Genomic DNA, 23,566 nt, shown 5'->3' on the forward strand with positions numbered 1-23,566 from the left:
AAGTGCTACAATATATCATACCTGCCATTCACACTGCAGGTAAAACTCAGATACCTGTCTGCACGTTTGCATTTTTGTTTTGTGTTGAAATCAAATGGAAGAACCTGTGGAAATATTTAACAAAAAGCCAACACGCTCACAGCCACGATCTAGCACAGGATGGGGGAGTGTGAAAAGAAAGTCTTTCACGTAGATGGTAGCATACAAAAATCATCACTCATCATAGTTGACATTAACCTTCCTGTGTGAACCATTTTCTAACAACTACAATGCCATGCCAATCTAAAATTAGTAGTTGAAAATTCTCAGCATGGCTAAATACTTAGATTCTATTGGTTGTGTGCCTGTGGAAGTTGGGGGTTTGTGTGTATGTGGTTGGGTTCATTGGTAAGACAAGAGAGGAAAGGAGGAGAGACTGAAAAAGAGGGGAGGGGAGGAGAGGGGGGAGGAACAACTATTTCTGGTGAAACTGTGTGAGATTCTGCTGGTATTTGGTTAGAGGAGGTCTTGGATGGAAGCCTGGGTACTGGGTGGATGAGTGTGTGGTGTGTCTCCTGTGTAGGGGTGATGCTAGTAAGGAGGACCTGGAGCAGAATGGGAGGCAGTGTGTGTACCATGTCTTTGCGTTGTGCCAGTAACACAATGCTAACGTAATTATCCAGCTCAAACATGCTCAAATGGCAAAAAGTTGCAAAATAGATCGACCTCCCTGAGAAGAGCGGGAGCTGGTTACAGAGGTCTGCAGCCATCATCCTTTTTTCAATACATTTTAAACAAGAGGATCTAGCGAGTGATTCCGATTCAATACACATAATCAGTTTGCAAGTCTTATTTCCATTTGAAAACAGGGCCATTTGCAATCATAAGAGCTGGACACGCTGGCTGAAAGATTCAGAGCGCTTTCTGAGCAGATGATGGGTGACAGAATCTGCAGGCAAGCACTAAATATTTTCTTCTAGCCTCAGACCTTACGCATCAGCTTTTAGTCCCCAACGTATTTTACATCGAATATTACGGTTGTATATATAGGTTAATTACTTAGGAAATCGAGACCCCATGATGGGGGTGGGTGGGTGGACAGACGGCAAGAAAGGTGAGAGAAACCGTATTAGTGCTTTTCCTAGGTGCTGGTTAACGGTCATTTAGCGAAGAGTACACGGGGAAAAGATTTGATGAAAAATTCAAACTTGTTTTTAAAGGAAGGGCCGCCAGAAGAGGTTATCTGGGAATATAATTCGCAGATTGGAGCGGCGCAGCCCTGCCCGGGTGTGGCGGACGCCAGCAGGGGATCTGCGGGGCGGGCGGCCGTGAGTTGTCACCAAAACCCGGGGTGGAGGGGGGCAGCTCCGCGGCATCCCTGCCACACCGCCAGAGATCAGAGGTCCCCTCCCGGCCCCTCGGTTTCATATCGGTTGTCAGGGGTCTTAGCCAGAAGCGTGGGCACTTAAAATCTCGAGCTATTTTATAGTCTCTCGTGGTGGAAAGTTTTGGTTTCCATGATCCGGATAAGCAGCTGTCCACGACCTCCGCCTTCCCGCCGGCAGCCTCAGCTCTCCCCACCCCCTCGGCTTCCCCCTCCAACCCGGGTCCAAGGCCTGCTCCAGTCCCCCGCCCCCGCAGCCTCTCCCCACCCCCAACGCCCACCCCAAAGCTTCAATTTCTCCTCCCACCCAGCCTCGCCCCCCACCTCAGCCAGCAGTGACTCTCTGCCTGGTTCCAAGCTGGGGCCCGGAGCAACCTCCGCTCCTTGCGCCGCCTACACAGCCGGCCCCCAGCCCTTCTTGAGATTTCCCCAAGAAGTCTGGTATGCGGCTGAGTAGAAATTTCCCCGTGAATTTTGACCCCAGGATACATAGTGAATATTGGTTCACCGGGTCACGACAACGATCCAAACCCTAACCTGGAGGGAGTTTTAAACTGATCTTAAAACCTAACCTTTCTTTGAACAAATACAATCAAACAAAGCCAGTGAACCACTGCTGTTTCCTTGAAGAGTGTACCTAAAGAAAAGAGAGATTCTGTCTCTGCCCAGAAACCGACATCTAAGGAACTTTCTAGTAGGCTGAAATAATCTAATAATAGCATGTGCTTAATGTTGATTCCATTTTTATTTCTCGAAAGGAGATAATTTATTAACCTCCTCAAGTTAGTGCCTCTTAGACAGGCGTTGTGTTTTTAGCCATCCTTGCAAAACATTTTCGCCTCTGGGAAGATCTCGGGAGAACCAATAGAAGGAGGCAGGGTGGGTGGGGGAGATTCTCTACAGCTCCTGCTGGCTTGCTCAGTTTTCTGCAAAACTCATCCTAAAAGCCCCGGTGTTCTCTTTGACAGATGTCAAATTATAGGGACCACAAAGATGTAAATACATCCCTCACACATACACACACCAGCTGTAAACTCTCTAGTTTTTTTTCTTCTCTAGAACCCACTCCGTGGATAAGCAAGAGCAGTCCTGAGGCACCAGTCCACCCTGAGCCAAGGGGTGGGGGCAGGTCAGGCCTCCCACAGCAGAGAGCCTCCAGGTTCCCTGTTTCTGCAAACCGGGAGGACAGAACTCTGATATCTGACAGGAGGTCGGGGGAAGCTGGACCACTAGGACCCAATATGCTAGGGTGTGGAGGGACTGGCTCATTCACCTGAGACCAGGGCCCCAGCCTAAACTTGGCTGGGTAGTCGAAGAGGGTGCTCAGCAATGTGCCACCCCCTCCCCCCAAAGAAGCAGAGATCTACACCAGGATCCCAGGCTGGAAAGTTTCAGCCACCTGACAGCCGCATAGCGATATGGTTATTACAGGACCATTCCCAGGAGTAGTGGTTGATTTGTGCTGATTCCTTACCACCTTCCTGGATCTCCCTGAGGACCAAGGATACATAAGTTTAGAACTGCTGGCCCATCTTCAGGGACAATCCTTGTCAGGGAGAGGAAAGCCCAGCCTGCCTTCCTCAGGGAGCTCCCTCCCTGACTCCCAAAGCAGATGTGGGAGACCCTCATTAGGACCCAAATGTCACCTGCAGAAGCATCATATCCTTGTATTTATAGCCCGAAATGACTTTATTATCTACTTTTCATTTGTTTCTTCATCCTCTTCATTTTGTTTCTTCATTTCAATGCCTACATTTTACATGCTTTCTTGTCCATTTCCAGCCTCAGCGCTGCAGTCTTACTTCGCAAGCAATTCGGTATCATTTTCCTAATATCAGTACTAAAAGGAAAAGCAGATAAAGTGGATGCGCTAAGTCATAAAGAATGAAAGCCAGCAAGTCCCATATGGGAGGCCACCTGGGGGGTACGAAGACCAGAGAACCGCCAAGGTCAGCCTACCAGAGGACTAGGGAGAAAAATGAGGGAAGCAAAGAGCAGCAGCATCGCAGAGAAATTCAATTAATGTCAATAGATGGCAAGGAAGGAGTACAGCCCCGGCCTAAGACATACGACTGGCTTGGGCAGGCATCGAAAGGACTGAGGAGGAAGCAGGTCTGTGTATGGTGGTCCGTCTTTGAGCTGAGAGGCGAATCTAGCAACCCTTTCCTTCCCTCCTACCAGACCTTAAGAATGGGGACTTTCTGCCAGAGCTAGTTAAAGGGCTATGATGCTGAGGAGGCCAGGGACTGGAATTCGCCTCCCAAAGTCCAGCTTCTCTTCCAGCCTGGCCAGCTCGGAGCAGTATACTCCAGGGGAACAAATTCCGGGGAACCTGGGGGTGGGGTGGATGGTAGAGGGCGGAGCTACCGCGTGAGGAAATAGTGGCTTCTGGAAACTATCGTGGAAACTGACAAAGATTTCTTTTGCACAAGTGCCCCAACCCTTCTTGCAATTGGAGAAGGGACTTTAGAAAGAATTGGTCTTTGCCTACCCTGACTGTTGGACAGCGCCCCCTTTCGTCGCTGTCTGCGCGGTCTCAAAGGAGGCGCTGCAAGAAGGGAGTCCCAGCTGCCTGGGAAAACCGCGGGGCAATTCCTCCGGGACGCGGACTCAACCATGCCCCGCGGCCCTCAGTTTCGGGTCCCGAACGGCTTCCCGAAATGGAAGGCGGGTCCCGAGGGGACGACCGGTTCCCCAGGACCCTGGCGGAGGCACTGCGGGCAGAACCGCGTCTCTGCTGGAGATCCCTCCCTGCGGCCGGGAGCGCCCGGCTCCGCGGGGCGTTCGCAGCCTCTGAGCGCCCGAGAGGAATCCAGGGCTTGCACCGCTGCGGGGGGCTCTGCCCGCGGGGAGAGGGAATCCCCCCAACTTTCAATTACCGGTCATTCCCCTCTTCCCCCGCCTGCCCGCTTGGGGCCTTCTTAGAGGGGCCTGGATCCCCGGCCCTTCCTTTTCTCAGGGTCTCACGCACACTGTGATATATTTTAGCTGCAACTTATTAACCCTTTTAATACCCCAGCATGACACTGTTAGTGAGCGCCTCAAGTGATTGGTGACCGCAGAAGGGCACATTTGAGACGCTTCCCGGCCTGTGAGGCACAGGCCCCCTCCTAACGGACCCAGGCGGAGCAGCCGCTGGTCGCGGTGGAGGGCGGCCGCCCAGACTTCCCGCCGTGGGCGCCCACCGGTCGGCCCCAGCGGCCAGAGGCGGCCGACGTCCCGGGTTCCCGCCCCACGGCGGCTCCGCCGTCCGGGCTTTTCCCCGGATGGCACCGCAGAGCAAAGTCAGGCCAGCCGGTTCCAGGCGCCTGGGTCTTCCCTTCGGATCCGCGCGCTCGCCCTCCCTCCTCGATTAATAATTCTTCGATAATTTCGGCGGCAGAGAGTTCCAACTTTGGGGGGAATTTGTTTCATCTCTCCTAAATTCAGAAACGGAGTCTTCAAAAGTCTTAATGTGTGTGTTTATTTTTTTCTAGCATTCAAATGAATGCTAAGCCACGGATCGAATCCCGTCACTCATTTGGGGTTAGCTTCTCCCGATATTTCACACGGAAAACAAAACTGGGTCCCTCTTATTTGTACTTGTCCTTAACCTTTGCAGCAACTGCTGTAGATGCGGCTCTGTCCATTCTCTAATAGATTTTACCAGGGGCTGGTGACAGAGAACTGATTTCTTTTCTATTAGGGTTTAGCACATCTTTGTTGAAGGCCTGTAGAATGACCAGGGATTAGATTTGCATCTCTTAGACGCCCTGTGTGGTCTTTGTGCGAAGCTTGTAACTGTTAAAAATGACTTGTTAGGAAGCGTGTGGGCTCTCATGCTCTCCTTTTGACAGAATGATTGTGAAATTCAGATTGGCCCTGTAGGATTTAGCCCGCAGATTCCACCTGAACCCTAAGCAATTAGACCCTAATCTCACTGCAATCATATTTGAGTTAGGATTTGTTGCACTTTGTTTACTTCAATTAAAAGCAGTGGAATAATTTTTTTTTCCCCTTCAGCTTTTAAAGTGAAATCTCCAGGCGTAAAACCTCAGGACTTCTTAGAAACGGTTTTGGTGGTGATGGGGATTTCTGTTCCGTACGGTTTCCTTCATAGTCCTCCCGCCCGCCCCTCCCCCATTTAAATAACTCTTCTTTCTTCCCCTGTGGCCCGGAGCATCTTCTCAGGGGCTGAATTCAGGTCGCCAGCGAAGAACCGCGGGGAGATGACTCCCTGCTTCAAGGGGCGCCCAAACTCCGGGCGTCCCCAAGTCTCTAACAGGGATCCTCCGTCCGGCTCCGGCACGGAGCTTTCCCACCCTAGCTGGCTGGCAGTCCCCTGCGTGAGCTGCGGGCCGTGGGCGCGGGTCGGGCGTCCTGCTTCCAGCGGCGGAGCAGGTGCTTCTAAGGCGCCCGGCTCCCTCCCAGCCGCACGGCGATTGCGAGGCGGCGCAGTTACTGCGACCGCCGAGTGCGTCGGCAGCCGCCCCCGGGACCCACTGCGCCCCGACGTGGACCGGGCTTTTGCCCGGCGGCCTGCGGCGAGCCGCTCGGCGTCAGGACGTGGGGGAGGGAGGGTGGTCCCGGCCCTGGCCCCGGCTTCCTCCGCGCGCGTACACGGGCTCGGTGAGCCCGCGGCCTCTCGGCCTGGCTCCGGCCAGCGTCCAGGCCTAGAGCACCAGGCTGGAGGCCTCTCCTCTCTCGGTTCCCGCGGCCCAGAGCGCGCGCCTCCGGGTGTCTCCCTGCCCGACCTTCCGGATCTCAGCGATTCTTACTTAGGGCATTTAACCCCGCTGCGCTCCCCAAGGGTCTCCTTCGGTTACTGTCAAGTCAGGTCACCTTAATAGTATTTCTTGGTCCATGGTGAGTTGATAGCCTTCATTTATTTGTGTGGTGCGACTCTGTCGCTTTTATTTCCTCGGAACATCTCATTTGGGAAACCCAGGACAGTAACTCCGGGTTATCTTTTTTTTTTTCTTTCTGTTTTGATTCCCGACCACTTCTTTGCTCCTACTGAGTTTGATTCGATTCCCTAATTTATTGCTACACCGCTCTCAGCACTAAAATGGAGCGAGGCAACACAGTATGTAAACAAGAGGAAATTTCTGGCACGGAGGACCTCCTTGCTATATTTGAGAGAGGGAGGGATAGGGAGATAACCACTTTTTAAACTTCCCAATAAACTTTTTAGTAGCAAGTGCTCTCATTGTCACTTGCCGCAGGCAAAAATTAAAAAAAAAATCTTTGTATTTGATTCCTTAGAAATGAGGGAAAGCCAGCCTACAACCTAGCTCTGCCTTTGCAACGAAATTATTTCAAATGAGGAGAAAGTACTTTTTTGACACTAAGTACAATATAAATGTGAACAATACTAGCTGGTTTAAGCAAGGGGTGCTCTTCCAGTATTTTCTGAGGTGGAGTCTATTTTAAAAAGGTCCATCTCTTTGGATAATTCTTATCGCTAATTATTCTTAACTTTATTATGAATTCTTAAGGGTTCAAAGGAATAAAGGTGATTCTGTCTTGCCATTGGATGGGGGGAAGTGGGAATGTGGTTTTGGGGGTGGGGAAGAAGGGGGAGCAAGACTGTGATAATCTCTTTGAGATTACCAGCAGAAGTCTTGATCTATTGATTGAGGATCCCTCCTTTAAATGAGTCCTGTGTGCAGTTTAGTGCAGTTTTTCATTTGTGAATAGGGACTGTAACAAAATCCTAGTGCGACCATGACAATTGGGTAATCACACACAAGGCATCTTTGCTAATGGAGAGATTCTGTAAATATGTTTCTAGTGAATACACAGATAACATTCACAGTGGAAGGGTCAGGTGCCACAAATCATAGATTACTCTGCCAAGGGTTGCCAGCCATCTGAGGCTTGGAAGGACATTAACTGCCTTTGCATTCTCAGAATACTCTCCTCAGTTTGCGATTTCACTTACTTGACCCTACTTCTGTTATTAAAAATCTGGCAGGCGCAATCAAGGGCAAGCAGGTTGGCTACCTACCCTTCTGGCAGCTCTCCAATATTCCCATTTAGCTGCCAGGAGACAAGGAGGGGAGTGAATCAGTCATGTAATCCTGCAGTAGCTAGAAGGTACCAGGAAAACTTTAGTGACAGCAGGCAGGTCCATCAATCAGCCCTGTTCCTAAATTCTTCACTTCATATATGTAATAAATTGCTCTGGGGGAATTCACTTGTTGGAAGGGCAGGGAGGGGAATAATAGGAAGTGACTTAGGTACCGGAACTCTCAGTTTCCTTGGAAAATAAGTCATAAGGGTATTGCTTGATTGGTGGTTCCAGTTTTGAAAACCGTCACAGAAATAGGATTTTCAGGAGTTCCCTGGTAGCTCAATGGGTTAAAGATCTGGCATTGTCCCTGCTGTGGTGTGGGTTCAATCCCTAGCCTGGGAACTTCTATATGCTATGGGCTTGGTCAACTGCGCCCCCACCCCCACCCCAGCCCCCACCCCCCAAAAAAGAGAAGATTTTCATTACTAACAGGAAGCATCAATCAGGAAAAGTGTCCCTTATCAGAGAGAGTATGGGAAAAGAATCAGGAGTTTTTAATGAAATTTTGAGGATTATCACTTTCTATCCATAGAACAAAATTCTGGCTTTTCATATTTGCTTTAATAGAGAAATTATCACTAACTGGATAAGATTTAGGTACTGGACTTCCAGAAAAATGTGAAATTACAATTATATAAAAATAATTTTTTCCTATATCAAATTGAAACAAATAAGTATTTGGCATACAGGAATATTGCAAAAGCAAAATACATCTCTCCTGAGCATTCTTTCCTTGAAGGTGTAAAATCTAGGATTATAACATGAAAGAGTCATAAGGGTGAAAGAAGACTTTCCAGGTTCCCTTTGTTGGCAGGAAGACCCTTTTCTCATACTCTTTACATTGGAAGTGGTTCTGGGATCTAGAAAGAACTATCATGATTGACAGTAAAGCCATAACTTTTATTAGTTGGTACTATGAGAAGTAGACTTGCCTTCATCAATGAATTCTTCTCTAGGGGATTTGCTTGTGTGAGAAGACTTGTAGCGCTTTTTGAACAGGAAAGAAAAGTATAATTCACTGAAGTATGAGTGTTCAGGATGGCTAGCAAAGTGTTTTTTGAAAGAATATTATATTTCTAATATTTGATGAGGTCCCTAGATGTGAGATATAAAAAAAATCTTTTTTTCAAAATTAGACTCTCATTACATTAGTGTATTCTTAAAGAATAGAGATAGACATTACTCATCTACATTACCAAAGGGGAAAAATATTTAAAAACCAGATGACAGATTGATGCCTTATAATTTAAACAATACTGAATGGTGAACAATCTTCCAAGTTCATTTAAGCAGGAATGGGAGAGAATCTCTATAAAAGTGAATAAAAAAGATCTTATGGTACAAATATGTCTAACCCCCCATTTTATTCACTTATAATGCAAATCATTACTTGCTCTTGCTACTAAGAGCCATTTTAATGTAATGGATTCATTTCAGACCCTCAAGAAAAGCAAAGCCTATGTCTTTTTCGTAAGTTTATGAAGAACTTTCAACTAGTCCCACACAAGTTGAGACATAGATATATTCTTTTCTTGCTTATTAAGTTAAAAGTTAGAATTTATGCTGATGAAATGTTCTATCTTGACTAACACTTCCTGTCAAAGAAGTTTTTCTCTCAAAAGAACAGATAGCAAATGGAAAAAAGGAAATTTCAAGCTTATGTGATTTGATAGTAATCACATTTCACATTCTTAAATTTAGAGCTTTACTATATTCTGTTTTCCTTTTGTATATCTGCTATTGGTCAATATCTTTGTAGTGCCTAGCACATAATAGTTGTTCAGTAAGTTTGCTGAATAATTAAATTAATGAAACTCTTTTGCTGTTTCTCTGGTTGTAGTTTTTTCTGAAATGCAAAAATATGAAGCTAAAGGAGTATTATTAACATTTTTCTTTTCTTTTTTTAAATGTGAACAACAATTTTAAAAATTCTATGTGAGTTTGACTCAAAGTGACAGAAAAGAGTCCTTATTCTGTGCTAGTTAGCAAGAGAGGAATCTCTGATTCACATTTCTCTGCCTGTTCAAATGAAAACTGTTTGAGGCAATGCTGTAGTGTTTAAAACAAACAAACCCCCCAAAGCTTAGATGTAATACAAAATGAACCCTAAAAATTAATGACTTAGAAAATCTGCAGTTAATCTCTTTTTACATTCCAGACTTAAACTTTCTATGGCACACCCACCATTCAAGACCTTTAAAATTCTAAAGGAGAGACATTTCCTGAAGTGGTAAGGGGACCAAAGGTCACAAATCCTATCATTCTTTAAAGGGTCGGGGTGGGAACTGGCCAGTGTGGTCTCATCTACTAGAAAAGCATTTAAAAACTGTTGATGGTTAATAATAATGCCACATAGGGCTGCTCTGTGAAAGGTAGTCGAGGGCCAAGAGGAATCCATTATGCAGATGCGATGCCTGCTATTACTGTGCTCCCAACTTCTATGCCTTAGTGAGCACCCCTGTGTTTGAGTAGGGACTGTAGCTTTGGGGCAAAATGGAACCATGGAGTGAGGTCAGTGGGGAGGATAATCAAAAGATTGGAAGCGGCTTCAGAGTTGGGATGCCTTGTGCTATTTTTTGGCCCCAATGGCTACTAGAGCCTCTCTTCATTGATTTGGGGCCTGCTCAAGATGTTAAGGGAAGACTATACAGGCAAATACTTCTCTCTTTTGAATATGAAGCCTTTTATCAAGGAGTATGAGGATATTATTTCAAGTGGAAAATGTGTGCTATGTACCCAGCTTCAGCTGAGCAGGCTTCCTAGTGTCTTGGCAGCATTTAAGATGAAGAAGACTGGAAGAAGTTAAACAACAATAGAACCCCAAATCAGCTGACTCTTAAATCTATATTACATTTGTTTCAGACTAAAACTCCTCTTATAAAGCACTCACTTGGCATGAAGATACTGATATCACTTACAGTTTATATCCAAATAAGCATTTACAGTTTTAGGGCATTGTAGGTAATTCTTCAGCTTGTGTTCCTAATAAGAAATGGAGCCATAGAAGGAGTTGTTCTTTATCAACGTCTGGAACAATGGTGACCCACTGTTTACTCAAGAATTCTCCTCTTGATTCACAGATAGTAATTAATAGTTCATCACCAACTTCAAGCCAAAGTCAACTTATTATAGTGAGAGGGTGATAATAAAATTGTACTTAAACCAAAAACAGAGGTTGACACAAACATCCTATTGTCAATATACATCCAGTTGCAACATTATATAGAAGAACTAGGGGATATCACCTTAAGACTTAAAGATTTTGTGATAAGAAAAAATATGGGTGATCTATTTATTGCTTTTTTCATTCAATCAGTAAGCATTCACTTAGCACGTACACCAGGCAAAGTACTAGGCATGGAGAAAAGATGTATCTCTGACTTCAAGAACAATGTGTTTGGGGGAAAAGGCATGTATATAGATAGAATTCAGTGCAGTATGTGGAGTAATGTGAAGTCTGTGCAAAATGCAGTGGAATCTCATGGGAAGAAGCATATATGTTTGGCAGGAGGAGAAAAAGTAATGCTTGAGCTCACTCCTGAAGAAAGAGCAGGGTTTCATCAGGCATTCCAGGTGAAGGAAACAACGTATGAAAAGACCTGGAGGCAGCGAAGCGCATATTGTGTTAAGGGAATCATACCTAGTTTGTGTTGCTAAGGCAGGAAGTGTCAGGCAGTGTTAGGAGTAAACTGGGGCTGGCTCAACATTTTGGAGACCCTTGAATGTCAGACTGAGAAATGTAGATTTCTCTTATGGTAGATGGAAAGCCATTGAAAAAATTCAAACCTAATCAGATGTGCATTTTATTTTTTTTATTTTTATTTTTTATAATTTTTTTTCTCCTGCTGTACAGCATGGGGGCCAAGTTACACTTACATGTATGCATTTTTTTCCACCGTTTGTACTGTTGCAATATAAGTATTTAGGCATAGTTCTCAATGCTACCAGATGTGCATTTTAAAAAGACCATGTTGTCAGCAGACTGGGCTGTGGGTTGGATGTGGAGACAAATTAGTGACAGTGACTCTATGGTGCTGGTTTTTACCTGCCTGCTTGGTGTAAGAGGACTAAAGAGAAATACCTTTCATTAAATAGATACAAAACCTCAAACCCTGGCAAGAAGAAAGGCATAAAAATAGCTTCCAAAGAGGCATCTTTTAAAGGAAGATGACTATTCACACTGGGTAAAAATTGTTTGTTAATTTTGTATGCCCCACATGCACCTTTGAGGGTCAAAGGTGCATTGCTTATTGTTTTACTTAGTTGTATGATTGACATCCACGTGGGCCGCTATTTCTGTTACTGTGTAATGTTGAGAGACTATGTAATGTTGTAGAAATTGTGCTACCAAGAGTCGTGACTTGTGTCTAGTTTAGCTTTACCCCTTAGTCTTTGTACAACCTGGGGGAAGTCACCTTACCTCTTTGGGCCTCAGTTTCTTCAGTTTATAGTGAGAGGTACAGCATAAACTATTTGTAATTTTACTTTCAATGGTTCTATGACTTGTTACTTTGTATTTATTAGTCTCTCCTAATGTTTATTTCTTACTTCATCTGAATGATTTTTCACAATTCTAAGAGGGACAGGAATGTTTGGAAAAGATAATCCTGGATGTGTTATTTAGGGCACAATTCTGTTTTTTATTGCACTGTATTTAAACACACTTAGCCTTCCTCCTGGAAATAGCAGGGTGATGGTAGCCGTTTTGAAACTGTAGCCTTTCTGCTTGGATAAGTCACATTTTATCCTCATATGAACAAAGAGATGAGTATTTAAGCACTTTTAATGTCTATTAGGCTAAGTTAATAATTTAGCTCTACATCTTAGGTTTTGGATTTTCCTTTCCAAAAGATTGTTTCCTTTTTCTCAGGTCAAAATGATTATATGGTCTCAGAAAGCTAGCCTATTGGTAAAATTGTGGCCCTTAAAATTATAGAAAGCGTACTGCTTCTAATAATACTTTATTTTTATTTTTATTTTTTTGCTTTTTAGGGCTGCACCTGCGGCATAGGGAAGTTCCCAGGCTCTGGGTTGAATCGGAACTTTAAATTCTGCATTTCCTGGGAAACTTCCTGTTATTTAATGCTCTTTTTCCCCCCACTTAAGGGCCTGTTTGCATTAGTAATATATCTTCTAGAGCTCTGGGAGTTCATAGGGTTTGTACCTACAAAACAGCACAGCACTGTTACTGTGCTTCAGAGACGTGCAGGGGTCCCAGGGCAAATCAAAATGTTTTTAAATGTATGACATGTGTGAAGTTGATGAAAATTCATGACTTCTCTCTGGCAGGGCTGCTTGAGCTTAAATCATCACAGAAAGGTGAGTGCAAAGAATTTTATTTAATACTTTTAATTCTGGAATCCTTCCATTCCTTGCTCATGCTCCCATGTTTTAGTTCTGTTCTATTTAGTAGACTGATTAGCAAAATAAAAAAAAAAATTAGCAGCATGCTCTGAATTGCTTTTCAGATTTTCCTGTTTCAACCATCACTCAGATGTATAACTTTTAAAGAGGAATTGAAATGTGGTTGGAGAATGTAATCACGTAGTATAGAACATGCAAAATACATGTGAAAGACCACACGAGTGCTGTTAATTTAACTGATTATGCTTTAGACATATTTTTAAATTTATCTTTTAAAATTGAAAAGAAAATATTGCAAGAAAAATTTTAAGACATTAAAAAAAGCCAAAATGCTTTGGATATTGAGATCAGCTGTTTTTAAGTAAAAATCTATTCAAAGCAAAATAAAAGGCATTGTGTGGTGTGTGCCGGCTAAAACTGAGAACACAAGAGCGTTGCAGTTAATTAGAACCAATCAACAGGATGCTTTGCAACATTTCTCACATCAGTGCACCATCTGATCTTCATAATACAAATTTCCCACAGCCTTGATGCAAAAAAGACTAGAAATAAATATTTGAGTCATTAAAATATGTGATGTATTTCACTCACTTTTCAATAATTCTTTCTAGGTAATTGTTATGAAAATAAGGTTTTGAAAATTCCCAAATGTTCCATTTATGTTTTAGGGGGATAGTCTTAGTTCCCTTTTTTTTTTTGGTTTTAATGTTATGTGTTTGAACATGGGGAAAATATCCAGTTTTGAAAATAAAATTTAAAACATGGATTTGAGTTTTATATGATTTATGTATAGTTACTGTACTTGTGAAAGATAACTGAGCTTTTCCTGGACTGTTGAGCCATTATATTATGAGTGATTAATTATAAATAATGAAGTACTACATTATGAATATTTTCGTATTAACAAGATACTGAACTAAGTTACCTGCATTCACATTTATATATGTCTTAAAAGAATATGTGACACTTAACGCTGATATTTCTTGCTTATTCAATACCTGGTTCTACTCAGAAGTTTTACTTTAGTTTCCTTTATTCTACATTAAGAATTATTCTACTAGGGCCAAAATATTGCTTTTGCCATATTTTCATGAAGTTCCTAGTCTATTCCTTACAAACAACTTTTGTTTTCCATTTCTCCCCCACCCTTGAATTTTATTTTTGCATTTATTTTATTATTTTGTTTTTTGGGTGTGGATGTGTATGTGTGTGCCAGATTATTTGTTGTCTTCTTACGTTAAAGGTAAAACTCCCTCTGGGCCACTGAGGGCTTCAAAACAGATTCCTAAAAGATGGCTTGCTGAAAATGTTTAACTTGAATCAGAAATACATACATCTTGACAATAGTTTATAAGTTTTTCCTCCCTTATAAAAGCTAATTTGTGAATGTCTAGCTATTTTTTTTTAGAGGCAAAAATAGCTCTGAAACTGGTGCTATTAATAAGAGAATTGTCTTCCAAACAAGTGGGTAATCCATTCTCCTATATTTATAAAGTACAACTCCCTGATGGCAGTGATTTACTCTTCAGACTGCAGTCATTTCTTGCCGAAAGGAGACCTCTTTAGAAGAAAACAAATACAGCCCGCTTTTAACTGTTTGGGGGTTTTGTTTGTTTGTTTTGTTTTGGTCTCTATGTTTTTTCCTATCACATCATATAAGATTTTTTCCCCCCTCTCTCTGCTCTACACAAAGCTTTTTGCTAAATATTTTCTTTCTTTAGCACTCATTATATATTTCTGTAGAAAGAAAAAAATAATAGTTTCAAAGAACTATCCTCTCTTTAGAACCACACTTTTTTCTTTGTACCCTTCTTGGCACAGATTTGATCTCCTTCATTGCAGGAAGGTGTCTCTTAGCTGGGTTCTCTTTAGGAAATTTACTCTTTCTAGTGCTTTACAGAGACAAATGCTTTGATGACAAATACTTTAGAATGCTCATCTGACAAGGACAGGAAAAGACTATGTTAGGATGTAAATATTTTTTTCTGACCCAAGAGCCTATTAAATGCATAGCAGTATTTGTGTTTGCATTTTAAAAATCTGACCTATTTGCCTGTCAAGATTGGAGCATTTGCTACAAATATTCACTGCTCCATGAAAAGCAGTTTAATAAATAACATCCTGAAATGGGCTCCGTTGCAGCTAGTTTGATTTATAGGAATTAGAATAATAATGCTTTAAAAATGCATATTAAAATAACTGCTTATCTCTAACATCATTATATCTTAAAGCAAACAATTTAGATAGAAAAGTCATTTGGTAAAAATAATTGGTTCGCACAAAATAGGACTCACATTCTTCTGTCAGATAATGATTCAGCAGCTACTCTAACTTCAGTGGTACTTCATTAGAAGCAATTCTCATTTGTCTTAAAGTCTTAAGAAGAAAGCCACGTTCTTTATTTTTAAAAATTATTTTTAAAGAAGTAAACAAATGCAGGGGAATGGAATAAAATTTCTAACAGCATTTATTTGCTGTTATTCAAGCTTTTAAAAATTTTCCTAGGGGACAGGAATGTCATATGTTTAGTTTCAAGACAAAGGCACCTTTTTAAGTGAAGAGCTTAAAGAAAATCTATAAAGAACTTTGTTTAATAGAAAGTAGGCTGACTAAGCTTTCAGTTGTAAAAATTGTCTACATGACAAAATTAAAAAATAGTATCTAATGAACTTAGAACTAATATAAGTTTAATTTTTAATAAAGAGCATCCTTAGAAAAAATAAAAGCAACTACAAGCAACTTCTGGAATTCATTTTGGGTAACATTTCTGGGGGACACATTGTTTTACTGTTTTTCCATGGTTTTCTGTGGTAGAGCTGGTTTAACTTGGGAGTTAAGAAAACCTATTTAACTTCAGTATGTTTTCAGGTAGTAGTTTTATGCAGAACTAGTATTATGCAGTTAAAAACAAAAACCAAAACCTTAGAGTCATATAACATTAAGTAACTCATTTATCAATTATGAATTATTGTTATTACTGTGCTTATTATTTTTCTAGAAAAATGACCAAGCGATACAAGCCAGGAGTTAAAACAAGTCAGGTTCTTTGCAATATTTTAACGTTCTTTTAATAGCTTAAAAGTAATTAAAAGTCCTTTGCACGTGATTCATTAATATTCACATTTATATTTTGAGACTCCTGAATTTAAAAATTTAAGCTCATTAAATGATTTTAGCTGTATATTGTATCAAGGCAAAAAATCTATTTTAAACTGAGTTCATTTAAGAGTGTTTATTACATTTATATCACTTTTCAATAGAAAGTTGCTTAACTTAAAAACATTTGTTAAAATGTTTTATTTGGTAATTAAAGCTATTTCATAGCTATTAGTAAATCTTCACCTTCTGGACTACTTTCTATCAATTTAAAATTTCCTTAAAAATAAAAATCTTTATTTTTAAAGGAATGGGTAAATATATTTAGAATTCAAATTCACTTTAGTAAAAGAGAGTTTAAAATCTTCAGCAGGGTAGTGAAGTATTTACTTAGGTTTAGTTCGTCTGTCTTGTACATGATTTGATAGAACTAACTAGTGAAAACTAACCAAAACCAGAAATTAACTGAGAGAATAGTCAAGAAGGAAAAAGGAAGACTTGCAGGAAATGATATTTTCCCATCAGTGGATAGGCATGCATACATTAAAGGCATAAAAGGCAGCAGGGAGAGAAACAAAAGCTGTATACTGAGGATTCTGAAAGTCTGAATTAACCAAATGGAAAAAAATGAAATCATTCTGCTTAAAGTTGTTCACTAATAAAAGGAGAATCGCTTTTGTTAAATATGCTGGGTGTGATTATCAAGCAAAATTTTTTTCTCCCAGACATCTATGAATAAAACATGTGTTTGAGCATTAGGTAAACAAACAATAAATGGATGAGTTCAGTTGCAACATAATAACATTTTATTTGGAAAACATATATAATCATATTTGTATTGGCAATCCAAATTTAATGACTTCTTTCAGTAAAATTAAAGTGCCTCACAAATAGCGTCTTATGCATAAGGATTGCTTATTCTTTGCCCATCTTTTTTTCTATTTTTTCATAGAAATGGATTTTTAAGGTCTCTGCTGAACCATACATAAACCAGATGAAGCACGATTTCTCAGAAAAAAAATTTTCTTTTGAATCATCTTAATTTTAGGTTACAGATGTTGTAAAAATAAATTTTAAAATAACGTTTCTAGGGCTGAGAGAGAAAACATTCTCAAGTCTAGTGTAGCTTGGGCTGATTTGAACAAGGCTCTGTGTGTAGCTGAACCACAGTCTTTGGCTTATTAGCCATTTCATTAACACAACATCTTCTCTAAACTATGAATGAGAAGAAACCATTTACAATAAGGAAAGCAAACAACAGAATGAATTTCCTCTGTTGGTGTTTTATAAGACTGTTAAACAGAAAATGGAGGGAAGAACTCTCTTTAGACGATATCACTTAATTAAGTAAAGCATCCTAATCAGAGTCCCCTCCAATTGTAATGACTGTAGGGAGTCAAGTACATTTCTGTCTATATTAGAGTATCTAACTGCAATGATTTATTGATATTTATTTTAGAAGTACAACACAAAAGCAATAAAACAGGAGAAGCAGAGAGAAAGGAACATGCTATTGCTTTACTGCAAGTACAACCAGAGCACTTCAACCAAATTCCTGATTTTCTTGAGGGAGGTTTTCCTTTTTACAATAAGAGCACATTTTTAGATGAGAATGTGCCTTTCCCACATTTGAATTTTCCAAATATTCACTGTGACGTTTCTTTGTCCATGGGGTAAATCATTGATTCACTTTCTTCACTGCAAGAATCACCACAAATGAGTGGATGAGCACCTGCTGTTTTCTGCAGTGACATTACTGGATTGCATTCTACACTGATTTTTGTCTTAAAATACAGCTTCTCTGTATGGGAGAGAGATTTGAAGAAGGAGAGTCAATATGCTGTATAGGCAGACAGACCTTGGCTGCCCTCCAAGCTGCACACAGCATAAACCTGTTTATCTCCCACGTTTCACAAATTTCAAAAACATATGAATAATCAGGCAAGAAACTGGATAAGTGATTCACACTAGGGAATCTAACCAATATTCTGATGAGAGAGTTGCTAAGACATTGGAGCAAATAGACTTGTATTGTAGAAACTGCACATAATAAACTTGATTAGTGGTTCAAAGGAGAAAACATTGTATATCAAAACGAATCTGAAGAGGGATCCCAACCCTCTGAACTTTGGTGGGATATTTATATTCAAGTTACCTGGGTAATTGAGTTCAAAAATATGCTTTCTCCCATACCATTCCAATTATTTGTCAGTGAGCATTTGGATGTCTTTTTAGTTGTCAAGTTAATTTATTTCTAGATTCCTGGATCTCAGTATTGGAGGCCATTGCCTTAAAATCCCCCAAAACAACAACATATATTTTAAAGCTAAATTGCCAAACATACTTATGACTTATTTATTTTGTGGGAGCAAATTTTCTTAAATAGTTACTCTCATTTTTATAATTGAAGATTAATTGCTTAGTAATAAGTAAATTAGGCAAAGGTATAATTATTGATATATTTACTGTTTATTTTTCTCTTAATTTCTGTGATTTCATCTTCAATTGCTGATTTTTTTAACTCCTCTTTTCCTTATCTCCATGGTTATTTTGCTTTAGCATTCAGTTGTAAAATGGAAGTTTTCAAAAGTTTTGGGGCTGAACTCAAAAGTATGCTTTTGTCCTGAAGATCTCTTAAGATTGCTTATGACTTTCAGGCTTGGATACTTCCATAAACTAAATTTGCATATTATAATCATAGAAAGATGAACTTTCTATTTGCTTAGTATCTGTCTACTAGCATCTAGTATAGACCTACCATCTTAGTACCACGAGAATGTAGGTTTCTTTACATTTGCAAACACAAAATACGATTTCAGAGAGAAGAGAAATCATATAAAGCCTTTAAATTAATGTTGTATACCCCACAACTTTTTTTTTCTGTATTGCAGAGAGAAAGGCTAATTGCTAAAACTTTTTGAAGTCGGAAAACTTGGTTAAATTAGTAACCAAGGGCATCATCATCTTAGCAACAGGAAGTCTTCGAAAAGGTAGGTGACCCAGAAATTGATGTTACAAATGAAATTGCTACATTTGATCTTCTTGATGAAATCCTTGCCTCGAGAATTCCTATATTTGAGTCTACTGCCAATTATCTTACCAAATTTTTTTCTTGCCTTGACATTTTCTCTTTTTCTTGCTTCTTGTCTCAGGTTTATCTTCTTTAGAATTAGACACAGAAATTGATTGAATGGCTGCACCGATCAGGATTTGAAAACCTAGTATCAGGTGTATTCCTGCCCTGAGCAATCTCTTCTTTAGCAACAGGACACTTGCATAAAGGGAGCATCTTTTCTTCTTCTCCCTGACTTTGTAAAATGTGATAACATTTCTCATAATTTTTAAAGCCTACTTCATGGGAAATCTTGCTGCAAATACAATATAAAAGCTAAAATGCATTTCTTAAAATGTATTACCTATGTACAGGTAAGTGTCAAGTGTAATTTTGGGAATAGCTAAGAGTGATACTAAAATTATTTACAACCTCATCAACAGTCTGAAGGCTCAACACTTTGATTTTTGTAATCACAGGAAATTTTACTAACCCCTCTGTATAAGTTGTAATTTGTGTGTATGTCCATAAAGCTGCAGTAAGGTCTGTGAACCTCAATTAGGATCAAACATAGCTCTTCACTCAGCCATTAATAACTCTTTTGGAGGGCTTTTAAAGTGATGACTATTTGGGGTCCAAAATGACCAATAAACCTCATAAAATCTACACACCATAGGAACTTAAGAAATAATAGATTTGCTCAAGTGAACTTTTTAAGTATAACGGCAATACAAACAGAATATAAAGTTTAAAGAAATTCCTTTCTTTTCTCCCCCAGCCCCCTCAATCCCTTTCTGTGGTAGTAAACATTAATGATAGTTTCTCATGTGTTTTAAGAGAACTTTTTATTTATATGCAAGCATTTCTTCTTTTAAATCTCAAACAAAATCACACAATATATTTACTATTGTGAACTTACTTTTATTCACTTGACCATATATTTTGGCCATATATTGCCATATATGTAGGTCTACCTCATAGCAGCTTCACAGGATATCAGATAATATGTTATAATGGATATAACCATTCCTTTATTGATGAATATTTAGAGGGTTTTTTTTAAGAAGACTTTTTGCTTTTCAAATAATGCTTCAGCAAACCTAAGCATGTTTTGTATATTTTAAAAAATGTATTTGTAAATGTAAATAATTGCTTAAAGTGAAATTGCTAGGTAAAAATACATTTACAATTTTTGAATGATTTCATTATATTATTGATACAACCTTTACCTTGATAGTTTTTGAGAGGCAGGTATTTTGAGAAGAGTTGAGATGAGTTCTGCGTGTGGCACATCTGCCTGCCATTCCATCTTTTCAAGCTTGGCTTAACACAGTTCAGTGGCCAAATTGGGAAAGAGAATACCACTCTGGCCTATGTGCTAGGGTAACAGCTATCACTGGAGAGAAGGCAGCTCTGGGATGGGGAGGGAACAAGCTGGGAAGCATAGGTACCATCTGTTTAGGATCGGGTCTGAGTTTTCACCAGTTTTCTAGCAGCCTTCCTGACAAATGTGGGGGCTGCAAAGCAGAATCAGGAGCCTTTCACACAGGCACCTATGAGAATGGAGATGGAGGTGAATTAGAACCATGTCACACACACACACACACACACACACACACACACACACTTGCACAACCTCTCTTTCTTCTCAGATTCTTATCCAGGTGTGTACTTAGCCTTTTCCCCATCTTAGACCAGGCTTCTAAAGAAGTATTGTTCTCGGTCAGTCATGGCTGATCTTCATCAGGCAGAAGTCCTCGAGGCTCCCTCTCTATTTTACCCTTCAGCTTTTCTCTGTTCAAAGAATCCAGAACATTTATATGACATGACCCTATCACTGGATTTGAAGAGATATCCTCATCCTTGAAACTGCTACTCCTCATTCAATATTTTCATCTGGCCTGGCATTTTATGAGTCCCATTTTTATCCTTAAATAGAAACTTGGAAGTGACTTTTAATTTACACCCAAGATCTCAGCCTTTTAAGTTGAGGGTTACTTTAATGTTCTCAAGGTTGTTATACTAAGAAGTTTAGTTTGTATTCAGTATTAGCATGCTAGGTGCCATGGTAGGGCCTGTGGATGCAAAGATGAATGAAACACAGTTCATGCCTTCCAGAACCTCATAAAATGGTGAAGAGACTGCACACACTAAAATACAGGCTACTTTTTGATAAGTGTTAAGACAGAAGTATTTAATAAAAATCCTATGAAGGAGTTTCCGTCGTGGCACAGAGGAAATGAACCTGACGAGGAACCATGAGGTTGCGGATTTGATCCCTGGCTGCGCTCAATGGGTTAGGGATCCGGCGTTGCCATGAGCTGTGGTGTAGGTCGCAGACCAGGCTCAGATTTGGCATTGCCATGGCTCTGGCGTAGGCCAGCAGTTATAGCTTCGATTAGACCCCTAGCCTGGGAACCTCCATATGCCAAAGGTGCGGCCCTAAAAAGACAAAAGACAGGAGTTCCTGTCGTGGCGCAGTGGTTAACGAATCTGACTAGGAACCATGAGGTTGCGGGTTCTGTCCCTGCCCTTGCTCAGTGGGTTAATGATCTGGCGTTACTCTGAGCTGTGGTGTAGGTCGCAGACGTGGCTCGGTTCCCGCATTGCTGTGGCTCTGGCATAGGCTGGCAGCTACAGCTCCGATTCGACCCCTAGCCTGGGAACCTCCATATGTTGCGGGAGCAGCCCAAGAAATGGCAAAAAGACAAAAAAAAAAAAAAAAAAAAAGACTAAATAAATAAAAATAAATAATAAAAAAATCCTATGAATTCCCACTTCTGGAAATGTATGCTGTATGTGAACAAAAGGATACATAAACCAGTTGTTCACTGCAGAGTTGTTTGTGATGTGAGTTAAGGAACATCCTGAGTGCTGTTAACAAGGACACTTTGCCAGGTTTAATAAGTGCTCTCTATGCATTGATAGAAAGTGATCTCTAGGATATATTTCTATATGAAAGAAGAAGCTGCAGAACATATATATGTGTGGAACATACATATGTGTAGCATATATTTCCTTTTGTATAAGAAATACAGGAAAATAAGAATATGTATTGTTACATGCATAAAAACATTGGAGGACCCCATTAAAAACTAATACAAGTGCTAACCCCTAGGGGGCATCAGGTCGTGGGGTGGATGGGAAAAGGGGTGAAGCACAGCTTCTCAAGGCATACTTTCTTAGTCATTTTAATTTTTGAACCATGTGAATATGTTACATTCAAAAATTATATTTAGTAAATTTACGTTATAAAATAAAATTTCCCCCTCCAAGCTCTGCATTTTCTTGGGAATGCTTAGCTACACTGATGTGGGCTAAAGAACAGTATATGGGACAGGACAAGGAGACTCTGAACAGAAGAAAGAAGCCTTTAGAGACCACTGATTTTTTCTTACCATATTCTTAGATCCACTGTCTCGTGGAAATTATGTTCAGTAGAGCTTGGAGGAAGAATAATGCTCTCTAAAAAGTTCCCAGAGATGGAATTTCTTATAAACAGGTCATATGTGAGACATGGAATAGACTTCATTCCTTAAACTTCCTACAGGTGAGGCAGTTCAGAGTGGCCACCTCTGAGTGAGTTGATCTGCTTAAGCCATGAAATTGAGCAATATGAAAATTTTCTTTAACTTTTAAGGTCTTATTCTGAGTTACAAAGAGAGATTGGCTGCCTTGCCACAGAAATGCTACTTTTCGTTGGCAAGGATGTGCTCCATAAATTTCCCAGAACACCACATTTTAAGGTGATTTGGGGAAAAGTAGTGGGATAGAATTAGATCTTGAGAATTCTCTGGTCACTTCCATGAACTGAGATTATGAGAGGTTATGATGAAAAGGAGGTAGAGCATAATAGCTTGTGAGAAAAAAAAGGTGTTGATGATTTTATGATTATAAAATGGTTGAAGAGTGATATAATCATCACACAGACCACACAGGGGCAGAAAAGACTGCTAGTGGATGAGGGGAATTTTACTTCTTTGTATGTTTCTGCACTAAATCTTCTCCTCCTGCTGCTGCTGCTCCTCCCTTTTTGGCTCGTTTTAGTCATTTTTGTCCATAATGCTACACCCAAGTAATAAGCCCCGGGTATCCAGGGAGCTGGCAGCAAGTGGCTGGCAACATGGGGGTGGGGGTGTGAGCATGAAGACAAGTGACTCACCATGATTCACCACCTTCCATTCACTGGTTTCTTTAGTCCCCCCCCCAACCCCTCTATTATTTACGCTCTTGGTCTCAAATCAAGATCCTGTAGAAAAGGATCTGAGAAGACCTGGTGACTTGGAAACAAGGTTTCCAGAAAAGATAAAGTATCCAGCCTAAACCTAGAATCAGGTTCTTTGGCAAAGTACTAGTGAGTCATTATTTTTATTTGATTACCCACAAATATGAACACGTTAAACAAGAAATTGCCTGCAATCAGGACCACTTGTTACATAACATCCGTAAGAGGGACTCAGGTGAGAAACAACTCTGATTATAGGTATTTAGCCCAAATGTACATCAGTTGTAACTCATTAAATATATTTCTTTTAGCAGCTAATTGAAATACTTTATCAGTGCAAGTCTTGACAAACAGTTATACAAACACACATGTAAGAACATAGGGGAAGTTAAATAAGACTTATACACTTTA

At 40.4% G+C, this 23,566-nt stretch overlaps 1 long non-coding RNA gene across 18 annotated transcripts in view; it reads left to right on the forward strand.

Annotated features, from left to right (window-relative positions):
- LOC102161914 (uncharacterized) overlaps positions 1–23,566 on the forward strand; it is a 45,543-nt gene that overhangs the window by 3,367 nt on the left and 18,610 nt on the right. For 12 of the 18 annotated variants that reach the window (XR_014809236.1, XR_014809233.1, XR_014809237.1 and 9 more), the window contains 2 exons: positions 12,708–12,737; positions 18,770–18,868. This is a non-coding gene — a long non-coding RNA (uncharacterized LOC102161914). Of the gene's footprint in view, positions 1–9,576; positions 9,649–12,573; positions 12,738–18,769; positions 18,869–23,566 lie in introns of those variants that run through there. The other 6 variants (XR_014809225.1, XR_014809227.1, XR_014809223.1 and 3 more) reach the window with 3 other exon arrangements.

The sequence above is a fragment of the Sus scrofa genome, chromosome 7, assembly GCF_054392235.1.
Source record: "Sus scrofa isolate SSC_HxYL_T2T_F1_AM1 chromosome 7, Sscrofa_HxYL_maternal_Yorkshire_Landrace_v2.0, whole genome shotgun sequence".
Lineage (NCBI taxonomy): Eukaryota > Metazoa > Chordata > Mammalia > Artiodactyla > Suidae > Sus > Sus scrofa.